The sequence below is a fragment of the Scleropages formosus genome, chromosome 13 (genome assembly GCF_900964775.1).
Source record: "Scleropages formosus chromosome 13, fSclFor1.1, whole genome shotgun sequence".
NCBI lineage: Eukaryota > Metazoa > Chordata > Actinopteri > Osteoglossiformes > Osteoglossidae > Scleropages > Scleropages formosus.
Window position 1 is genome coordinate 21,295,907 of NC_041818.1, and position 7,544 is coordinate 21,303,450.

General features: G+C 46.3%; 1 non-coding gene across 1 annotated transcript; it reads right to left on the minus strand.

The window, feature by feature from the left end:
• Window positions 1–7,110: 7,110 nt before the first annotated feature.
• On the minus strand, window positions 7,111–7,192 carry trnas-gcu (transfer RNA serine (anticodon GCU)). The gene has a single exon. It is a non-coding gene; the product is annotated as a tRNA-Ser (tRNA).
• Window positions 7,193–7,544: the final 352 nt, after the last annotated feature.

A 7,544-nucleotide genomic window follows, 5' to 3' on the forward strand; every position in this document is an offset into this window, starting at 1 on the left:
GCGGCAGCGCTGCGTGAGACACCCAGAGCTGTTGGACTCAACCAGTTTGGGGATGCTCTGAAATCATCTGGATGCTATCATCCCAAACGTTGCCTTCCCTCCGACGACCCTTAATCACAGCCTGTTTTATGTGCCACTTTGTTCTCTTTGGCCGCCGCTTCCACGGTCAAATCCAAACCAGGTGTCCTGCACTGTTTTATGGTCCATCAAATAAACCTTGAGTAAGCTAATATATCCTTTGTGAAGTTGAAAGGGAGAGACATTTTTATAGCAATCTGCATGTAGTGTCTATTTTATATCCATGACAAAGCATTACAAGTCATCCAAACACATACTCATAGACTTTATTCCCTGGATAGGTTTTCATTTATTCTGTTCTTTCAGCAAGCAGGCCGTGCATTTTCCGAAAGCTCTGCTTACATGCGGTGCACTTTCGCACTCTGCCCACCTATATTTCCAGATGGATTTTCATTCGTAATCTGTCTCGTCCGGTACGTACGGTCCAGCTGTTTCGTAGAGAACGCATTCTTTGATGCTTCAGGGGAATAGAGCGAACATATTTCCACAGCAGCTCAAGTGTTAAGATCAATTTGGCATTCTGCGCCTGCAGTCCCGGCACATCTGCTCGCCGCTTTCTTTGCAAGGTCAAACACGTTGTTAAGCCAGTCCTGGGGAACATTATTCTAACCACCGAGTAAGGGGACTGACCTTTGGCAAGCGGCATCGGACTATTTTTGAAAGGACACTCGCGCGCTGTGAGGCTGCCCTAATAGGCGAATGCAACCCGGGCTTATTGGAGGATTTAACTCTTACGGGTTTTCGCAATTCCGAGAGCATTACCTTCCAAAGCTTCTCATGCCTCACGGAGAACAAAACAACAGTGGTAAGTGGACATGAACAAATGCTGTAACAGAGTTGCACTGTAGCGGGGGCACGGTGGCGCAGCGGGCTTGACTGGGTCCTGCTCTCTGGTTGGTCTGGGTTTCAAGTCCTGCTTGGAGTGCCTTGTGGCAGACTGGCGTCCCGTCCTGGGTGCGTCCCCTCCCCCTCCACCCCTTCTCCCTGTGTTGCCAGGTTAGGCTCTGACTCCCTGCGACCCAGTATGGGACAAGCGGTTCAGATGGTGTGTGTGTGTGTGCGTGTGTGTGTGAGAGCTGCACTGAAGGGGGGCACGGTGGCACAGCGGGCTTGACTGGGTCCTGCTCTCTGGTTGGTCTGGGGTTCAAGTCCTGCTTCGGGTGCCTTGCGGCAGTTTGGCATCCTGTCCTGGGTGCGTCCCCTCCCCCCTCCAGCCTTACTCCCTGTGTTGCTGGGTTAGGCTCCAGCTCGTCGACACCCTGCTTGAGACAAGTGGCTTCAGCCAGTGTGTGTGTGTGTGAGTCTCATTGTCAGTCAAATACCTATTTTCATTAGAGTGTAGGTAAAATTTGGAATATTTCACAGAATTTTGTCAGTGGTTTCGGAAGAAGCACAGTTATGATTAACTTTTGTTTCATTGATAGTAACTGTTTGTCCAATGAAGAGTCGCAGAGGTCCAGAGTCAATCCTGGAAACGAAGGGCGTGAGGCGGAGTACACCCGGAAGAGAAAGGCAAGCCATCACAGATGAATGTTGTTTGGTAGTCTTATTTTAGAAAGAAATTTACAGCAGTCCTTTAGACATGTATTTCCTCTGATTTTAACATTTTGCATAAAAATCTTTGTCTGTCTCTTTGGATCCCAGTGTCCCGTTGTGATAAAAATATTGTAAAAAGTCAGCAGAATCAAAGCTGAAGAAAAATATTAATTTTGACATCCATTGTCCATTCATACTAGCGTTTCAGAAGTCAGTTGATTTTTCTCATTGCATAAATGACATTATTGCTTCTGTAACGGTGGCTCTTGCAACACAGAAACTGCTTCCAAGGAGGTGGCTGATGCCTTTGTCTTTTAACTGGCAAGAACAGGCACAATTTGGCAAATTAAGAAGATATTCTATGCTAAACTGTCTTCTGCAGGTCTTGCCATGACATGTGGCAAACATGCCTGAATGCCCCAAAATTTTCAATCCAATTCAATTCAAAATATCTCCCAAACTTTTCCTCCTAGCCCCCTATCAAAGACCGGCACTCTTGAACATTTAGCTCACGCCTGCCTCATGGTTATGAGGATGAATAAAGACAGAAACAACTACAGAGGTCCTTTAAGGAAAGTCCCAGCATAGACAGGTAAAGTCTGGGTGGCATTGGCACTTATCACACAAAAAAGCAAAACCAAGTGTGCACACACCCTGGGTTTGTAATTCATTAATTAATTAATTAATTTGTTCATTCATTCATTAATAATAACTGCTTGTTCAACACAGGGCCTCAAAGGTTCAAGAATATCTCAGCAGTATAGGGTGGGAGGCACGGTACACCCTGGAAGGGACACCAATCCATTGAGGGCAAATACACACACTAAGGCCAATTCTGGATTAAGCATTTTTAACATTATCATGATGACATGACAGTCGGATAACTGCTGAAAGCTGCTGAGCGGGAGAGGACTGCATTGGCTCGCATGAAAGTGACCCAGCCGTCTATCAAACAGGCGTGAGCCAGCGGAGCTGTACGGAGGGCCCAGAGCGCACATCGCAAACTCCGCACTTCGGCCAGCGGAGCATGTTAACAGTCCGTCCAGATGACCCCCCCCTCCCCGAAGTCCAAAACATTAAGAACACGTGTCGTACTTGTGATGCTGTCCAGAGACTTCAACTTTGACATTTAAACTAATGCTCTTAATACGCTCTTTAAGTCAGGAGCGAGATTTAACAGCCAAAGCATTAAAAATTATTTATGTGGTGTTACACAAAGCGTACGCACACGCACAGAAATATAAATTGTGCTAATAAGACCTGCACAAAAGAGCCAAAGTAAGCGGACTAAGATCTTACTATTTATTTCAATGCATCATCAATCCAAGTTAGTTATTTATGATACGCTGTAGAGGCAAGAGACTATAAATAGATCTAAATAATACAAATTAATCATTTTAAAGAAACTGGCTTTCCAGTGGAAGTAGTGTTCGAGATCATTTTGAAATATGGCTGCTCAGGGAAGTAAACAGGTGTAATGAATCATGGTGAATCATACAAATTAGGTGTTGTTCATTAGGTCTGTTTATGAGTGTCTGTTGCCAGCAGTTTGATGTGACTTATGAGGAAACCTTCTTCCCACAGTGTTTGTAATGCTGGTCTTCTGATGACGCAAGAAGGTTTACCTCACAGCATCAGTGCTGTCTCATGCCCTGCTTTCAGATGACGATTAAAAAGGCCGTCTGTCTCCCTGTATTTCGAGTCGCGGGTAACGCAGTGACCGCTGTGTGTACAAACAGCCGAGCGCACGCACTCCTCTTGCAGGCAGGGGCCGACCGATTCAGACGGTTCGCAACCCCTTCACCGCGGCGGCGCAGGTGTGTGTGTGTGTGTGTGTTGAGCAACTGGCCCACTCATCTGGTTTCCATTCCCTTTCCCACATTGTTATTCTTGTTAGTGCTCATTTATTCATTTATTCAGACAGGAGGGAGGAGAAAAATGTCACGGGGCATATGCTGTAGATGTGGGACTCTTGAGCGTTCCCAAACACATGGCGTTCAAATGCAGGAATCCATGATCGGAATCAAGCGCCGTGTATTTCATACACCCACGAAGTACAGCGGCGCATTAAATGTGCGTGACAAGGTGATGACAGGAATGTGTGTTTTCAGCACATGGGAGACACAAGTAAACTGTCATCGTCACATCCTGAATGACAAAGAAAGGAACGCGCACATGAGGAAAAACACGTGCAGTACATGTGTATATTTTCTGACCTTATGAAAATTGTAAAGATGACTTGAAGAAGAAAAAAGAATGGATTAAATACAAAATTAGAAAATGAAATTTAACTGTTCAGCCTGTTGTTTAATCATTTGTCTGATGCTTTCCTTCAAAGAGACTTGCAGTGCCAGGCTTCTATACTGAGCAGCTTATGACTTCACAACTTTGATTCATTTATGAAACTGGGCAATTTCTACTGCATGGTATTTTAGTGGAAATACCTTCTTCAAAGGTACTAGAAAAGGAGCGGGATTCAAACCTGGGCCCTTTGAGCGCAAACCTTGAACCACGATAGCACTTGTTGCCCTCACTGTTCGGCATCCTGTTCAGATGGGTATCGGGTCTGTCCTCCATTGTGCTTCCATTCATAAAAACGGTTGGTAGTATTGGTGGCTTAAAAAACACTCTGTTTTACACTCGTTGTTACAGTCCAGTGCAGGAGATCCCTGAGGGCTACGAGATTGTACAACTTGGCATCTTTACCTGTACAGGAACCAACCTGAGGTTCTCCCTTTGCAACCTAACGCCATTGAAAGGTGATTCAGAATCTGTCAGTCCTGCGGCCCTTGAGGACTGCAGTTGCCCACCTCTGTTATCTGGCCTTTTGTGGGATTCTCAGCATTTACTAGAGGGCAAACTGGAGAACTATGATTGTTTACCTCATTTTCACCTCCAGTGTGACAGACACACACACTACAGTTTACCTGAAACCCACTCAAGCAGAGAGAACATGCAAGGTGCACACAGACTAAGCCACATTCGAACCTGCATCCAAATGCACAAGCCATGGGGCACCAGCGCCACCTGCAGAGCTACCATGTCGCTGGTACATTACCCTTCAAGGCAAAATATGTCCTTTGCATGAAATATATGTAGTATTTTTGGAACAGCTGACATATTCATGGCTAGAATTCAGATTAATTAGGCTTTCCAGCTGTGCCCCACAGCTGACTGTAATACAATATATTATAATATTGCAATATATTTACATTTATATTTATACATTTAATAGACACTTCTCTCCAAAGCGATGTACGTGTTACAGAAAAATACAATGTGTGCATGACATCAACAAAAAGAGAGACTTGGATGCAGACACATGATTCTAAAGCACAGTTAATGTGTTACTTTCCACCATATGAACCAATGTTCATCACGCGAGTAGCTGCATAAAGGTTTATCTGAATAATCAATTCCTAATTTCAATGTTTGTTTAAAACAAACATTAACAGCCCATTAGTAGCTGCATGAAAGTCTATCTGTTATTCAACTGTTATAATCTCAAAGTTACAGAGCGTGAACATTTACACATTAACATGTACTTAAGAGATCGTGGGAGAAGTCCGAGTCTGGAAGAGGTGAGTTTTAATACCCTTTTTAAATGTAGAGAGAGATTCAGCAGTTCTGAGTGAGAGGGGGAGGTCATTGCACCACACTGGAGCCAGAACCGAAAACCTTCATGCTTTTGATTTTGTACCCCTTTTGTGCATGGGACCACCAGGCAGAGGTGGATAAGCGTAGCAGTCTGGTTGAGGTGGAGTGGGGTGGAGTGTATGATCAGGTCTTGTCGATATCTGGGAGAAATTCCATTCATGCTTTTTCAGGCCATAACCAGAGTGTTGAATTTGATCCGAGCCGCTGTAGGGAGCCAGGACAATACAGTACAGTACATACAGTAATTGTGGGCATTAAGAGAAATCAGCAAGAGAACAACAGCTGTCAACGAAGCAGCTATCAATCCAGCATTCCAGAAGATCTAACCCTCAACGCCTCGCAACAAGTCAAAGAATCAACACGTGACACAATGCAGCGCTAACAGAGGGGCCTCCACTCGACGGCTCCAGATGTCGATCGCCGGCGCACTGCTGCCCCCTACTGCTCGCTAATGGCCACAGGCGACAAGAGAACCCGGAGTCAAGCAGCAGGTGGGTTCGTACATCCCAGGTGGCGTGCGACGTGACTTCTAAACGCCAGACCGTCTTCACGTGCAGGTCCCGGGGGGTCGTGGGGGAGGGGGCGATGGATTCCGGGAAGTCAATCCCGTGACCTTGGCATGTGCTGCAATCAATGCGTCCGTTGACACGGGGCTCGTATCACGGTGAGAGCATCATGATGATGATGATGATGATCCAGCAGAGCCGGGGCCCCGTTCGTTCGTTCGTTGCGCTGGCGTGTGCACTTGACTTGGAACAAAAGAAAAGGCTACAGTAAATTGTGTCGGGGAGCGCACGTGCACGTCAGCTTGCTCTCGGAGGGGCTGCGAGAAGGGCGCGCCGCCGACCTGAGACAAAAACGCAACGCCGGGCGGGTTTCCAAATAACGCGCTGTCCCCTTCTAATGGAGATTAAGTGCAGCGGGGCTGCGCGCCCGGGCCGCCTCTGCCGAGATTTATGCCGCCTTTGCCGTCGTTTTCGCACCTATTTCCCTGAACCTATAAATTTCACAGGGGCTGGAGTTTTGAGCTCGGGGCAAATTGAGGGAAGGAAACAATAACGCGTCTCTGTGGCGGTAAGCGCTGGAATCTTCACCCCCCCCCCCCCCCCCCCCCCCCCCCCCACAAGGGTCCGACAGGTCTGGAAGAGCGGGAGCTGATTTCAATAGTGGACTCTAAAAAGGCTGCTCGGCCAGATCTCTGCCTCAAACGCACTCACGTCAGATGGACAGACCGACTATGATCAAACAGTCGGTTGTTTTCATTAAAGTTCGTCGCCCTCGTGGAGCCAGTGCACGTGACCTGCTGGACTTCCCACCCAGGGACGACTAGTAGTAGTAGTTTATCGATGAGTGCGGCGAGCTGGTCGCCACGGCAACACAATTCAACACCCAACGTGTGATGCTTTCGAGGCATTATGCGATATACTGACCTCATTGTTTTTTCTGCCAAAAAAGTGTGTACAAATAGCTGTCGGTGAGCAGCGCGGATAAAGGCAGTTTGATTTCTTTTCAGAATTTCAGGGGCGGCGGGTGGCGTAGTTTTTTTAGGGAATCCTCGAAGTGACAGTACAAATGACACAGCTGTATAAATGAATGGTAAACTGTAGTAAATCGCCTTGGAGAGAAGAGTCAGCTAAACTGGGAAAAGACCAAGAGCTTTGAAGGGCGATTGTCACGATTCTGCCGACAGGGGGCGCAAAGCGCCAACACATTGATACTTCATCGACGTTTAATAGTTTTTATTTTTTCAGTTTTGTGGGAGACGCGTGCTAACATGACAAAGGCATCGCGCAAAGTGAGGCGTATTTTCGGTGCTGCGAGCACAGCAAGAAAAACTTGCGACGAGGATGGGATTCGAACCCACGCGTGCAGAGCACAATGGATTAGCAGTCCATCGCCTTAACCACTCGGCCACCTCGTCTTTCATGCAAAGCTCTTCCTTCGTAGGGTTCTACTGCTTTCGATATATTAGTTATCGCTCCATAAGTGAAAAAGTTTGTTTCTGTTAAAATAATTACTATTAATTTTACTCGGATATTCGTATTTTTAAGCACTGTAATAAATTTGGATAGTGACTGCGTCAAGAGGGACAACCAGGAAATAAGTTCTAAATTCGCCGAATAAACGGAATACTTAAATGCCTCTTTTTATTAAGACGCGATTTATTCGGTATGGCGGAGAAATTCGTTTTTTTAAATTATTGTCACAGATTTCATAAACTATGCAGATTTTCCGCAGTGAAATAAAACGGCCGCTAGATGTCGCTGTGGAGC